This window comes from Amblyomma americanum, chromosome 8 (assembly GCF_052857255.1).
Source record: "Amblyomma americanum isolate KBUSLIRL-KWMA chromosome 8, ASM5285725v1, whole genome shotgun sequence".
Taxonomy (NCBI): domain Eukaryota; kingdom Metazoa; phylum Arthropoda; class Arachnida; order Ixodida; family Ixodidae; genus Amblyomma; species Amblyomma americanum.
Window position 1 is genome coordinate 69,880,903 of NC_135504.1, and position 15,936 is coordinate 69,896,838.

Genomic DNA, 15,936 nt, shown 5'->3' on the forward strand with positions numbered 1-15,936 from the left:
TCACCTAGATTTGTGAGGACCTGGGCCATAGGGCCTGGGCCCAAACACCTCCTTGTAAATAATAAATGTTTACCACCACCACCACCAGAACGCGGTTCGAACCGTGAAACTTGGCTCAACAGCCGAGCGCTCTAACCACTCAGCCACCGCGGCGGGTCACTATTAAACAGAAAGGAGTAAAGGTGCTACATAGAGATCACCCCTTTTAGAATGACTCCGTCGCTACGAACACTGATTATATTATTGATTAATTGATTGATAAGGGCCTTAAATTACGAGACATTACTTCCTTAGCGACTAATTTCCAAAGGGCCGCCAGCGCAGTTGCTCGCCCCACGGATTAACCCTTCATCGCGAGGTTAAAAGGCGGATGGTTTCTTTTTGCACGGCTTCGAATTAGAGTACAACGGCCAGGTATAGTCAGTGTGTGAGTTCAGAAGTGAGTTAACAAACAGCACTTGACGCTTTTCATTACAGCGTCTTTCTCCATCCGTTTCCCTCTCCTTTTCCACACACTATCCTAATGGGAGGCCGCTATGCGGGTTGCTGAACCAACGACCAAACGTAGCTATAGTCGACCGAGCTCTCCATGAACACCAGGCCTGTGGACTCCTGGATAAGCATGGGCCCATCCTTGAGGACCTCATTTTTCTCTCAAATAAAAGTAGCCACGCACAATGATGCAGCTAATCTGCGAATAGCACACAAAAGTGGATTGGAGGAGGGGGAGGCTTATTCCTCGTTTTAACGCGACAGCGTTAAATCCTCTTTTATCCAGAAAGTATGGTGTCGGCGATGCGAGACCCGCCGCGGTGGCTCAGTAGTGAGGGCGCTCGACTACTGTTCCGGAGCTCCCGGGTTCGAACTCGTCCGTCCGTTGCCGTCTGTCCGTCCGTCCGTCCGTCCGTCCGTCCGTCCGTCCGTCCGTCCGTCCGTCCGTCCGTCCGTCCGTCCGTCCGTCCGTCCGTCCGTCCGTCCGTCCGTCCGTCCGTCCGTCCGTCCGTCCGTCCGTCCGTCCGTCCGTCCGTCCGTCCGTCCGTCCGTCCGTCTGTCCGTCTGTCTGTCTGTCTGTCTGTCTGTCTGTCTGTCTGTCTGTCTGTCCGTCTGTCCGTCTGTCCGTCTGTCCGTCTGTCCGTCTGTCCGTCTGTCCGTCTGTCCGTCTGTCCGTCTGTCCGTCTGTCCGTCTGTCCGTCTGTCTGTCTGTCTGTCTGTCTGTCTGTCTGTCTGTCTGTCTGTCTGTCTGTCTGTCTGTCTGTCTGTCTGTCTGTCTGTCTGTCTGTCTGTCTGTCTGTCTGTCTGTCTGTCTGTCTGTCTGTCTGTCTGTCTGTCTGTCTGTCTGTCTGTCTGTCCGTCCGTCCGTCCGTCTGTCTGTCTGTCTGTCTGTCTGTCTGTCTGTCTGTCTGTCTGTCTGTCTGTCTGTCTGTCTGTCTGTCTGTCTGTCTGTCTGTCTGTCTGTCTGTCTGTCTGTCTGTCTGTCCGTCCGTCTGTCTGTCTGTCTGTCTGTCTGTCTGTCTGTCTGTCTGTCTGTCTGTCTGTCTGTCTGTCTGTCTGTCTGTCTGTCCGTCTGTCTGTCTGTCTGTCTGTCTGTCTGTCCGTCTGTCCGTCTGTCCGTCTGTCTGTCTGTCTGTCTGTCTGTCTGTCTGTCTGTCCGTCTGTCCGTCCGTCCGTCCGTCCGTCCGTCCGTCCGTCCGTCCGTCCGTCCGTCCGTCCGTCTGTCTGTCTGTCTGTTGTTGCCAGGAAGAAAGAAAAGGAAAGTGCACAGGCCTGCTCACTGGCTCAAGCCGAGCCACAATCGCAGGATAGTAAATACGCGCTAAAGACAAGGCCGATCCCGGAGGTAGTGCAATACCGGGCCAGCCGTGGGCAGGAGTGAAGCATCCTTCAAACTCTCCGCCTCATTTCCAAAAATAAGTTCAACTTGGAACCATAACAGATACTCCACGGGTCTGGACATCGCTAAGGGAAGGGATGCAAAAGGGAGTGAAAGAAGAAAGGAAGAAAGAGGTGCCTAAGTGGTGGGCTCCGGAATAATTTCGACCACTGGGGACCTTTAACTTGCACTGACATCGCACAGCACACAGGCGGCTGCGTGCTGTGTGATGTCACCGAAGCGGTGGCCTTGTGGTAGAGCATCCGCCTCGCATTCGGGAGGTGCTGGGCTCGATCCCCAGTGCCGCCGGGTACCCACCGGTTTTCTAATGGGTACAAGATTTCCCCCGGCCTGCTGCTCGGCTCTTCTGGGTGAGATGCTTGGGAAAAGGGTCTTGACCACAGTTGCTCAGATGGATCAGCGATAAGTTCCGCCGTCAACAACGTTAAATCCGCCTCGTGCGGTAGAAGCCCCGTTGTGGCCCTTTTTTTATAACTGCTGCTGCAGGTGATGAAGCTACGTTGGCAGTGACACCACCTTTAGCAGGCACGGAGGTTGTCCGACACTGGGGCTTCGCCCGCGAGGGGCGCAGAGGGGTTTACGGAGCTTCTCCCAAGCGAACACCCCTAATGAAAGCCGGGCGCCAAGCCGGGGGACACTTGTACCCATTTTTACCGGTTGGTGTCCGGCGGTGGGTCTCGAACCGACCACCTCCCGCAGCCAAAACGGGCGCCCAACCCTCTAGGCCACGGCTGTGGTCAAAATTATTCCAGAGCCCTCCACTACGGCACCTCTTTCTTCTTTCACTCCCTTTTGCATCCCTTCCCTTACGGCGCGGTTCAGGTGTCCAACGATGTATGAGGCAGATACTGCGCCATTTCCTTTCCCCAAACAACCAATTATTATTATTATTATTATTATTATTATTATTATTATTATTATTATTATTATTATTATTATCGCTTCACTGAAATAGTTCTCAATGGTATGCGCCAGTACATACCTATGCACACTCCTACTCGCAGCAAGTTTCCGTTCTGGTTTTCCAAGGAACTTAGAACAGCGCTGAAACTTAAGGAGCGGGCCCACCATAAAGCGAAACGCCCTGGGCTGGATACATGGGCAGATGAATTTCGCCGCTTGCGTTCCCTTTGCAAACGCCTGTACAAGCGGGATCATGAGTCCTATCTTGATTATTTAGAGAATAGTGCCTCTAATCGTCCTACTGAATTCTGGCGATACGTTCGCAAGCGTTCGAATAAATCTGATAGTCATATTCACTTAGTTGACTCTCATGGGAATGAAATTCGGAATGTCGCTGACGGCTTTGCTCAACACTTTTCCTCCGTGTACAAATCTCCACGTAGCGATTCCGTATGCCTTCCAGCTGGCGCACATAATTCCGTTCTTCTCGACGAGAAGTTAGTAAGTGAGAGTCTTAAGTGTTTGAAACCATCTTTGTCCCCTGGACCGGATGGCATTCCAGCCGCCATAATAAAAGCCTTCAATAGTACCTTCGTCCCTGTTTTAACCACGATATTTAATAACTGTTTGAAAAATTCTGCCTTTCCCCGCGTGTGGAAAACGGCGCGTGTTTTCCCTGTCTTCAAATCAGGAAACAAATCTGATGTTTCGAACTACCGCCCCATTTCTCTCCTTTGTGCAACCTCTAAGCTTTTTGAATTAGCTTTGCACAAAGTACTTTCCTTCCACCTCAAAAATGTAATCATTCATTATCAGCATGGTTTTATAAAAGGTCGTTCTACTACAACTAACCTTGTGACTTTTATGACGTATACATCAGCTGAAGTCCTTCAGCGGAGTCAGGTAGACGCTGTGTACTGTGATTTGAGCAAAGATTTCGACGTTGTTACTCACTCATTACTTCTTCAAAAGCTTCTGCTGTTTGAGATCGACGTTTCAATTGTAGCCCTCCTACGCAACTATCTTCTTGATCGGTCCTGCTTTGTCAGTGTAAATGGACAGACCTCATTTGTTTACACTCCAACCAGCGGAGTTCCTCAGGGCTGGGTATTAGGCCCGCTTCTGTTCTCTGTTTTTATCAATGACGTTTCCTCCGTGGTCAAAAACTCCTCATTTCTCCTTTATGCGGACGATATAAAAATGTTCAAGGCAATACATACTCTTCACGATTGCTTGTCATTGCAATCGGACATATCCGCCTTCTCTGATTGGTGCTTGAAGAATGGGCTCACTCTCAATTCATCTAAAACCAATGTTGTCTCATTTACGCGTAAAACGCACAGTCTTCTCTACTCTTATTCGGTGAATGGTAGGCCGCTGCCCAGGGTTGATGAAATTAATGACCTCGGCGTACTTTTCGACCGTAGCCTCAGCTTCTCCTCTCATACAAAACGCATTGCTCTACGGGCTATGCGTACACTCGGCTTCATCTGCAGGCTTTCGAGAGAGTTTCGAGCCCCACTTCCTTTCTTAAAGCTCTACCTCTCCATATGCTTGCCGCTTTTGGAATATGCGTCTGTTGTTTGGAGCGGCACTTGCCAGTCGAACTGTGAAAAAATCGACAGAGTTCAGCTAAAGTTTTTACGCATATTTCAACATCGGTTTTCTTGCAAAACTTCCAGCTCTCGTCCCAGACGGAGTAACTCACTGCAGCTTCCTTCTCTTAGCTGCCGTCGCGTGAGGGCAGATATAATTTTCTTGTATAAACTTCTTTATGGTCACATTCTATGCCCTCAGCTCCTAGCGCGTATCCTTTTGCGTGTACCGCGAAAGAGCATAAGGGAATTCAGACCATTCCAAGTTTCTGCGCTCCTGCACTCCCTCTCCCCTCTGGACAGAATGCAAAAGTTGTTTAATTCTATTTGTCCTCACCTTGATATATTCGAAAATTCTCTCCCTTCCTTTATATTGGTTGTCCGTGACGTTCCACTTTGAGCACTCTTTTTCTCATACATAACTTCCCCTTTCATGCATTTTGTCTTTACTACACTTGTGCGTTTGCACCGGTATTATATTGTTTTTTTCTCTCCTTAATTGTTCATCACGTGTACTTGTTTTCATTAATATTATTTCTTTAATACTGTATACTCACGCCTGATTGTCTGTAACGCGTTCACTAATTACGTTTCTTATTGTGTATGATTGTATTTCTAGCTTGTATTTCAGAGGTTTCTTATTCGTTCTTATTAGTATTGGCTTTATTCTTATTTGTATTTTGCTATATGCTGTACTTGGCTGTTATCGGTCGTTCATTCTCTTTGTTTATTGTTTCATTAGTTATTTATATGTCTGTTGCCTGTTCTAGCTGTTGTCATTTACCGCTGTTCTCGCTGTTTTTTGTTTTCGCTTTTTTGTTTCATGCTTGCTGTCGCGCCTAGTTTATGTGTCTTTTTTTTCTATCGCCTTGACTGCTGCATTACCAGTGCTGTGGCATGTTGCAAGTTGCGCGTCCGCGCCATAAGTGTCGCCACGGTCGGAACGATTGCAGCGATCCTGGTATCTGGCAGCAAACGCGGCTGGAGTCAATGACACAACGCGTCTGCGCCGCCAGTGCCGCCGCGGGCAACGCTGCAGCGCAGTGGCAGCAGACGACAGCGACCGGCGCAAGCATAGCGAGCAAAGTTTTGAGCAATTTATGTTTTTACCGCCAACTCCCAGGCACCGCCACCGTCGCATTTCAAAATCGTCCCCATTGGCTCTACGGGAATGTCACACCCTTGGCATTACCTCCCCTGAGTGTCTTCCTTTGTGGTGAAATAACTTTACATTTTGTGCGTGTGAATGGTGTACCAGCACCAAGACCTTTGGGTTGTTCCTGGGCACCGAAAAATAAAGATTGATTATTATTATTATTATTATTATTATTATTATTATTATTATTATTATTATTATTATTATTATTATTGTTATTATTATTATTATTATTATTATTATTATTATTATTATTATTATTATTATTATTATTATTGCGAGAGAAAAAAAAAGACCATGGCTCTGGCAGGTGCGCTCAGAGAGCAACCTAGGAGGCAGTTAGCCTATTTAAGTCACGTGACCTTGCGGCATCATCAAAGCCGGTCCACCAGATAGTGGGCAAACTGCACACCGTGGCAGGCGACAGTGAAATTAATGATTGGTCACCCGGGGAGAGCAACCTGGTTCGCACAAGGCCCACCGCTGGGTGTATCTTCCATCTCAGGGCAGTGGCGTATCGCTTAACCGCTGCACCACTGCGCAAGTAGTGATATGAGGGCTCCCAAGGCCTACGAAAGTGAAGTTGAGAATGACCTTCTACATATGTAGGAATTAGCCCATTGCGCTATCGCGTCTTATCGCGTCATACCCTTCAGGCGGAACTTAAGTGTCCCCTCCAATTTTTTGCCAGCAGGTTAGGTCAACGCAGTCCAATGCAGTAACGGATAATATTTAACAGCGCTCCGCTCTCAATCCTACAACGTTCATACTCAGAGGCCAAAGACAGTCGAGCGAGAGATCGTGGATGGTGAGTCAGTGGATGAGTGAATGTGCATGAGAGAAATGTTGGCCTACATAAAGCATTAATCTTATTTTGAATACTATTGATGCGCCTCCCTGCATTGGGTAATATTTAAGCCAATTTCGTAACAAAATCACAGAACTATACTCATCAGATGCCGCATGCGCTCAATTACTCTTCAAGGTGTGGTACGAACCCCACCTAAATACCAAGTAAACGCCCTCAAGGTACATACTTCATTAACTCTCTCGAAAAATACAGAAATGTTACGAAACAACTCACCCGAAACGCCCACAGCAACAACGCATGAATAAGTGAAATCCATAAACTCTAAGCAATGTATTTTCTTTCACCACGATTATAAAAAATTAATATTCGGCAGACAAATTCATCAACATATACTGTTCACAACGAATAATCCAGGCCGTGTACCAAATCAATATAGTAGGTAACTTTTCTCAAGTCCCGAGGCGAATGTCCGGACCACGTAGAATATCTGATACGGGTTCCAATTGGACTTATTTTTGGAAATGTGGCGGAGAGTTTGAAGGATGCTTCACTCCCGCCACCGGTTGGCCCGGTATTGCACTACCTCCGGGATCGGCCTTTTTAGCGCGTCTTTACTATCCTGTCTTTCTATCCCATCTTTCAACTCTCCTACTATCTGCACGTGGTAGCGATTGTGGCTCGGCTTGAGCCGGTGAGCAGGCCTGTGCACTTTCCTTTTCTTTCTTCCTGGCAACAGACAGACAGACCCGAGCAATATTCGCTGCATAAACATTAAAAAACTAATAAGTGAAATTGAAAATAGGTTTTTGGGAAAAGGAAATGCGCAGTATCTGTCTCGCATATCGGCGGACAACCCAACCTCGCCATAAGGGAAGGGATAAAGGAGGGACTAAGAGAAGGAAGAAAGGTGCCGTAGTGGAGGGCTCCTGAATAATTTCGACCACCTGGAGATCTTTAACGTGCACTGACATCGCACAGCACACGGGCGCTTAGCGTTTTTCCTCCATAAAGACGCAGCCGCCGCGGTCGGGTTCGAGCCCGGGAACTCCGGATCAGTAGCCGAGCGCCTTAACCACTGAGGCACCGCGGCGGGTGGAACCCGTGAACCCGTGAATAATAATTGGTTTTTTGGGGAAAGGAAATGGCGCAGTATCTGTCTCATATATCGTTGGACCCCTGAACTGCGCCGTAAGTGAAGGGATTAGGGAGGGAGTGAAAGAAGAAAGGAAGAAGGAGGTGCCGTAGTGGAGAGCTCCGGAATAATTTCGACCACCTGGGGATCTTTAACGTGCACTGACATCGCACAACACACGGGCGCCTTAGCGTTTTTCCTCCATAAAAACGCAGCCGCCGCGGTCGGGTTCGAACCCGGGAACTCCGGATCAGTAGCCGAGCGCCCTAACCACAAAAACCGAAAAAAACCGTGTGCAACTTCTGCACATTCACTCTAGAACAATAAATTGCTTGCATAACATACCAAAGCTTGGTTACAACTTCGCGTTTCCAATACGACACACTGTCGCAATAATTCTTCAGCGGCACTCCTAAATATTTTTCCGGCGTTACTGTCCAAGGCATGTACGCGAAAATTGTAGGGGTTGTGGGCCAATCGCCGCGCCAGAACCCCAAGCATTTAGACCAGTTCACATCACTCCCACTAACAGAACAAAAGTCTTTCACAGTTTCAACCACAACACGAACGCTTTCCTAGTCAGCACAAAATACGGCAATGTCATCTGCATACGCGAGAATGCGGACCTCGGCCGCATGCAGACGAAAACCATGAACACTGCTGCTATCAATTATGCTCAAACAAAAGGGTTCAATATAGAAACAAAATAGCAATGGTGACAGGGGGCAACATTGACGCAGAGAACGCACAGAGCGTTGCACTCGGATGTGCGCACCCACCCCTTTATTCACTATCAACCGCGTCGAGCATTCCCTGTACGCCATGGCTACGCACTGGCAAATGACTGATCCGATATTCACGTGCTCTAACAGAGAGAACAAGTGGTCATGTGGCACCCTGTCAAAGGCTTTCTATAGATCAAGCTGGAGCATTGTGATGCTTTCATGCATGGCATCGCAACATTCGAGCACAGACCGGGCTGTGTGGATGCTGGTACATATGGTGCGGCCTGTAATACCACAGGTCTGATATGGGCCTACTAATTCTTGTATCACAGTCTGGAGTCGTTCAGCCAGAATTTTCATGAAGATCTTATAATGTACATTCGCCAGGGATATTAGTCGCTAAGCGGTAACTTGTCGCAGTCTAGTTTCATCGTCGCTTTTTGGTATCAAGATTGTGTGGACTTAAAAATGACGGAGAAGCATATCCTTTTCATAAGCCTCATTAAACAGCGTAGCCAAAACTGGCGCAAATTCATTCTCGAATGTCTTATAGAGCGATGCTACCAGCCCATCTATTCCATGAGATTTTCCGGGGTTGAGGTTTATTATGGCTTTCCGCACTTCTTCGGTTGAACCGCTGAGGTAGTTCTAACCGTCGCAGGTTCTTTGGTGGAACCAGAAAGCCCGCTATAGTATTAATAAAAGGCCCCCTCTACAATAGCTTTATCCGAGTGATCTACACCGTTCCACTATATATTTTCAGTATGACATTCTTGTGGGCGTGCTCCTTTTCCAAGCCGAGAGCACGTTTCGTGGGCATTTCGCCCGGTATCAGGTGCTATGCCCTCGCCCTCACGATCGCTCCTCGATACCGCTCCGTATCTATTGCCACTAGTTTCCGCTTAACGGAGCGAATTTCTTCGATGAGTGCTCCTGGCTGCATGCCCTCCTGCGCTATCAAAAAACGTCAAGTCATCTCTAAGCATATTTTCCTTCACTCTTTGTTTCTGCTTTAAATCGCACGATCATTCAATTGCTGTTATTTCCATTGTCTGCATAAATCTTTCCCCCTTCACTTCAAGGAGTTAATTGTCCTCGATTTGCAGTTCGTGTATCGCCTACTTTACGTATTCCGTAAAGATATCATCTTTCAGCAGCTTTTCATTAAGTCTCCAGCTTTCCCATTGGAATTTGCTTTTCGTTCTCTTTCTTTTTCATATATGGAAGACAATAAGAAAATGGTCACTAAACCGCACTGGTTGTAAGGTATTCGCCGCAGAATGGTATCAGTGCGACAGATACGTACACCTGATCCAAGCGCTCGTTCCCAGGAAATGGGTAAAACGAACGCCAAAATCATTCCCAGGACAATCGCCCACATCTCGAAGATGACAGCGATCAGTTACGTCACTCAAACAGGCAGTACTCGCATCTCTACAGGGAGTCAAACTGGTCTTGTTGCGTGCCATGCTTACGCAGTTGGAATCGCCTGGTAAGACGACCAGACGGTCGGTATCACATTAGTTTACAACGGTCTCAAAAAGTTTTCTGCTCTCTTCCACGTTAGTGTGCGCGTAAATACAGATGACGCGCCATTCCAAAAGAGCAAATGTGATGCCACAGAGAATACAACGACCGAAAACGCAAGTCTGAACTCTTTCCACAATCGCTCCCGGGGACTGGCGGATCAAAAGCATGCACCCTGCCGAAGTACCCACTGCATGAGACACGCAAACATATATTATCGGCTGCTGAACGGATGCACCATACTGTCGATCTGGTGTTGACTCTCGATTTTGGTCTCTTGTATCACTACAACATTCAATTCCTGCTCAGTCGCGAGTCGTAACAGCTGGTTTTGCCTCCTCCTGGATGAAAGACCTCTGACATTGAGCGTGACTACGGCGAGGTGTCTTTCAAAAGCCGCCATAGCTTAGCAAGACCAGGCCACCAGTACGGCACTTACCTTTGTACGCGCAACGTCGCGCCGTGTAGTGTCGTCCGGCCTTTATTAGGACTTTGAGTTGTCGTCGCGAGGAAGCGACGACGATCGTTGCCCGCTGCTGACACGCTGCTTTTCACCTCGCCGGCGTCCCGCTGGCTTTGTAGCAGACGTTGCCTTTGCTCCGGGCTCGTTGCAGCGACGTCGTCGCGGCGGCCGTTTAGCAGCAGTAGGGTCGTCCTCGATGGATTCTCCGTTGCCTTTTTCAGCGGGGCGTGGGATATCCTGCGGTTGCTCGGTAACCTTGTTCGTTCGTGACTGCCGACTCGGGTGGCCTGAGCATTGATTCAGCAGTCCGTGACATGTAGCCTTCCTTGTCGTCGCGGTTCAATGCAGCCGTTAGGGTCTCGACCACTGGGTTGGAGGTGGCCTGCTCAGTTTCATCCCCGCCCATGTGCAGCTCACCGTGTTCGCCGAGTGTTCCTCGCCCAGCAGCGCGGGCGTACGACTTCGTGCATTCAGCCTCTTCGTGCCCGTATGCGTGGCACTTACTACGCTTGGACACCGTGCAGTCACGCCTATTGTGGCCTGTGTTGCGCCAGCGGAGACATATCGCCGCACGCCCAGGCGCGACGACTAACACTGTCCCGTTCCCGATACGCATCTGATGGGGCAGTCGCTCGAGGCCTGCAGCTTCTCGTAGAACCAGCCGCAGAACTCGAGTAGTCGAGTCAGCGTTTTCAAACCCACCCGTCTTCCGTCTAATCGCTCGAGACTTCTGTCACTTCGCCATACTCCACGAACGCCCACCTCAAAGTTTCGTTGCTCACGTTGAAGGCGCACTTCGTGCCTTTCAGGGTCCAAAACTACGCAAGTGAACAGCGATATGCCCGACGTCGAGCAGCTTTTTATTGGCCTCGTCGCTGCGAAAGTTTACTAACCAGATGTGCGACGTCTGGTATGATCCGATACCGCCCAGCTGTTCGATGACGCCGGCTTCTTTCATCGGCTAGCGTAAATCTTCAAAATCCTGTAAGGCCTTCCAGCGGTGTCGCAGTAAAAAACAGCCATCACCGCAGCGGTGGCCTAGTGGTTTGAGCATCCGCCTCGTATGCGAGAGGTGCGGGGTTCGATCCCCGGTGCCGCCGGGTATCCACCGGTGATAAAATGGGCACAAGCTTTCCCCTGGTCTGGTGCTCGGCTTCCTTAGGGTGCAATGCTTGGGAAATGGGTCGTTGACCCCACCTTGTGAAATGAAATCTATTTTGTGCCATGGCGCTCTTCGGCCAAAGCTGCCCCTGCGCTATAACAATTCATCTTCATCAAGAACAGCCATTGTTTTCAGTCCTCCTGTAGGCATACGCGGCAGTACAATCCTTTAGTCTTTCAAACCGTCCAAAAACGATGTTCCGCGGTCAGCATCAGCCGTTATCACAGCTCTCGATGAGCCAGACATCCTGCGTCCTTTCATGACCGTGGCCGGAAGCAGAATCACTATGCTACCGCCACAGCCGATCACGCCTCGTGTTAAACTGCAACACACTCCCGCGCTGTGGATTGCACACGTCTCCATGAACTTCCATGTGTACGCAAAAGCTTTTGCACGTCCTACTGGGTTGAACAACGCTAAAACCCTACCATTTCTTAAGGCGAAAGCCTTGAATGGCTCATACCGCCCGTCCGTTAACAGAGGGCGTCGCAAGTTTTTAACACGGGAACTAAAAAAGAACCAAAAAGGAAACCAATGGTTGCTTCAGATAGAGGCGGAAAAAATCAACTTAGAAACCACGTTTGATGACTGTAGAGTGATTAGTTAATTAATTATAGCCAAAAATGTCAAAATTGCGTCTATATAGCTCGGACGTCAATATAGCCACAAGAACGGTGTCACATCACGTCACATCCACCGAAAGTCGTCACAGGATTGTGAACATTGGCGCAGAATGGTCGGAAAAACGTCGGATTTGAATCAAATTAGATAGAAAAATGCGTGATTAAACGTAATTAATACTTAAGATCCCCGAAAGATATATAATTTGGGTATCGATAGAGCCACGGGAACGGTGTGACGTCACATCCACCGAAAGTCGTCACAGCATTGTGAACATTGGCACAGAATAGTCGGAAAAACGTCGGATTTGAATCAAATTAGATGGAAAAATGCGTGATTAAGAGTAATTAATACTTAAGATTCCCGAAAGATGTATAATTTGGGTATCGATAGAGCCACGGGAACGGTGTGACGTCACATCCACCGGAAGTCGTCACGGCATAGCGAAAATTGTCACAGAACGGTCGGCTTTCGCCTCTCAACACAGAAGTTACCAAAGTGTCTCGTATTTTTTTTTGTGCATAGAACTTCAAATCTTCATAGTTTTCTCTGAATGCACTTTTGTTCTTTTTCGTGTAATGCGAACAAATAGTTGCACTGAGTGAAAATTTTCTCTTGAAACTTTCCATGCTCATATATTACATATTAAGGCATTCAATGAACTAGGATTATCTGAATTAATAAGAACAGAAAGTTGGGCTAGTTGGTGTGGATTAATGCTTGGCAGACTATCAACTGAACTTTTATTCACAGAAAGGAAGCTTTATAGGCGTGATAAAACACAAAAACAACAAAAGGAAACGCCACAACCGATGTACAAAGAAATCAATGACATTTCATTCCTGCGTGATAAGGAACACAACAGCAACAGGAAAACCAATTTCAATCTCATCAGGCCAACTCCCCGTACTGTCTACTTGGCCCCAAGAAGCTGCGCAGAAAAGGAACTTCCTTATCCTGCAGGCTGACCGACGGTGATGCGGCACACGCTTCTGTCTCTTTCTTAATCAAGTAAGCTTCTATCAGCTCCCGGCATACCCTATCTTTGTGCCTGAACAAGATACCTGTCCTGTGAAGGTGAAGAAAGCAATCTTTGCAATCCCTGCAGTGCAAAGCGAGGTTGGAGGACACAGCACCTTTTAGAGATCTGCGGTGTTCCGCTAGACGCTCATGTGTTGTGTCTCCTCGTTCGTTTTTGTCCTCATTTTTTTTTGCGCTGCCAAGCATGTTATCTAAATTGACGGATATATTTTTATGTTGTGGCCTTTGATCCCAATACCCATGGTTGTGGCATGGCAATTTTTGAGCATATTTTCATTATTATTTTCGATAACTGCTTACGAACTCATCACAGACTTTTCATTCCATTCACCGCACAGCTAGTAAGCAGATCTTCATAAATGCCGAAGCATTATGGTCTACATTAGTTAATTTGCGAGTTATCACTGTTGGCGTGAGAGGAAAGTTTAGCACTTTTCAAAGCAAAACATTGTGTTAAAAGAGTTACAAATTATGTTATTGAAGATTTATACCGACTGACGGCATTAACTGCATGGTGTGCCCAACAATTCAATATAGTAAACGAAATTTTATTCAATTAAATAAGCATTTTTCCTTCAATAGCGTTAATGAGAAAAAAGTTGAACTAAATGGCTGTGTTTTTATTAAGCCTCTTTACTTGCCGGATTAATAGGAATGGTATACCCCAATCTTACTTTTCTCACATTCGTTCCATTATCTAACAGATGATTGTCTAATATATAATCAATTCTGCCCCAGATTTTCTTGCCCTCTACCCAAACCTTTTGCTTTACAATTGGTTTTTAATCCATGACATGCCGGTGCTGCAACCAAGAATACTATTTGAACATATGCAAGCCTTTTTCTCTTACGAGTACGAAATATTGATCGTGCGAATGAGGAGAGACGCGATCCACACGCTGACCCTAAAATAAGCAACATTGGCACATAATTCTAGTACGTAAACAGCGTCAATAACGACCCTATCACCAGTCTGAGCGCGCTGTGAGCATGTCTGTTAAAACGCCAGCGGTAAGGATCTTACTTTCAAAACTATCGCTTTCACTTACCCTACGCCTTACCATCCGTAAAAAAAAAGTATTTGCGAAAGTGCCTGCTCATCTTTTCCTAAAACGAGTTCCGTCTTGGCGATTTAACGCTCAATGTGGCCAATTAGAGCCCCTCTGGCCTCCACCGCTAGGTACGAAAGGGAAGTCACGCAACTCAAGAAAATGTTCAATATCCCGCCGTAGGGGCTTTATGCTAACACAACGGTACTAATCCTACTCGTCCGTCACACACCATATAGACACTGCCGTCCTGCTACCATCTTCGCACATCCTGGTTAGCTTGATCGAGCGAACCACCAGGTGGCTTTAGAAGCCATTCTGAGCAGGCATTAAGAGTAGGGTAGAAGCAGTTGGACTGCCTCGCTAATTGGACGCATCTGTTATAAAGACGTATTTCTAAGGAAGGAAGCACCTTTTAATTGAACGGATCGGTCATGAAGATATATTACTCAGTGATAAATTTATCTATTAGGAACCATTTATTCTCCCGCATCTTCTATCTTATATGACGAACTGTTGTTCAAGATCACCGTCCAATACGAATATTCAGTATTAGACATCCATATTTTCAAATATTAAAGAATGAAAACTTTCTGTAGGCTCAAACGAAAGATTGGGCACCGTCTTGGGACAAGAGATAAAAACTGAATGGGGCTATTAAAAGTATGGCGTGATAGCTTAAGTGGGTTAACGCCCATATATGTGGGATTGGTCATTCTGGAATTTACATTCGTAGATCCCTGGGAGTCTTCCTACCACTCCTGGCGCAATGGTGTAGCGGTTAAGCAATGGCCCTGAGATGGGAGATGCTGCCAACGTTGGGGCTTCTGCGGCCCAGGTTGCTCCTCCTGGGCAACTTCTTCGCGACGAATCATCCCTTTAACTGCCACCCAGTGTTGCCGCATTGACAAGTTGGTTTTTCCCAGGTGTCGGCTAAAAATTTCCCATTTTTTCCCACAAAATTTTTTTCTCCCAAAATATAGTAATTTTAGAGTGAATACAGCCAAGGTAATACATATAAGAATAAGTTAAATAAAATAAATTCAAAGCCCATTAATAATGACCATTAGGGCTGGATTGTTCTTCATCACATCATCGTCATTTACCTGTTCATTTATATTACTTTTTGCTTTTAGACGGGGACCAGCTCGGCTACTTCCACTTCCTTTCTAGCCTCTCCTGTATAGACCATAGAAATTTTCAGGAATTCCTTTACAACAACATGCGTACATAGGGGATTGTGCGACTTAAGAGCTGGGCGTGGTTGGAAGCATTTAATGGAAGGGTCACTTCCACTATAGCTGGAAGAAACCCAAGGACGCAGCACTCGAAGCCTGGATGAACCAGAATGGGCCAGGGCTCTGTATCCAAGCCTAGGCAGCAAATTAAAGGGAAACATCAAGCCAAATTTCTTCTCGCAACTCTAGTCAGGCCGCCATGATAGCAGCATTTTCCCTTCATCTCTGCACATGTCCCCGAGAAAGCACATTTAGAACAACGGTCTTTAGCGAAACCAAAATTTACCACGTTTTCAATGGGTTATTTATTAAACAAAATTCCCTTTTTCCTCAGTGGCTTTATTTTCCCACGATATGGGAAATTTCCCACGATTCGGAAATACTGCTGCAACCTGCCACGGTGGTTGCAATTTGGTCACAATCCGGTGGGCAGGTCATGATGACGCCGCATGATCATGTGACATAGTTTTCTCACCTAGGTTTCCTCTCCGGAAACATTTCGGTCACAACGCCGACGACGGGGCCGGATTTTCTGCTCAAGTGGAGCCAAAACGCTATCGGGTTAATACAAAGCGTCAGATCCTCCGAGCTATGGGAAGTCCCTATGAGTTGCTATAAACGC

At 47.2% G+C, this 15,936-nt stretch overlaps 1 pseudogene; it reads right to left on the reverse strand.

The window, feature by feature from the left end:
• Positions 1-1,815: 1,815 nt before the first annotated feature.
• LOC144102902 (U2 spliceosomal RNA) lies at positions 1,816-1,970 on the reverse strand (annotated as a pseudogene).
• Positions 1,971-15,936: the final 13,966 nt, after the last annotated feature.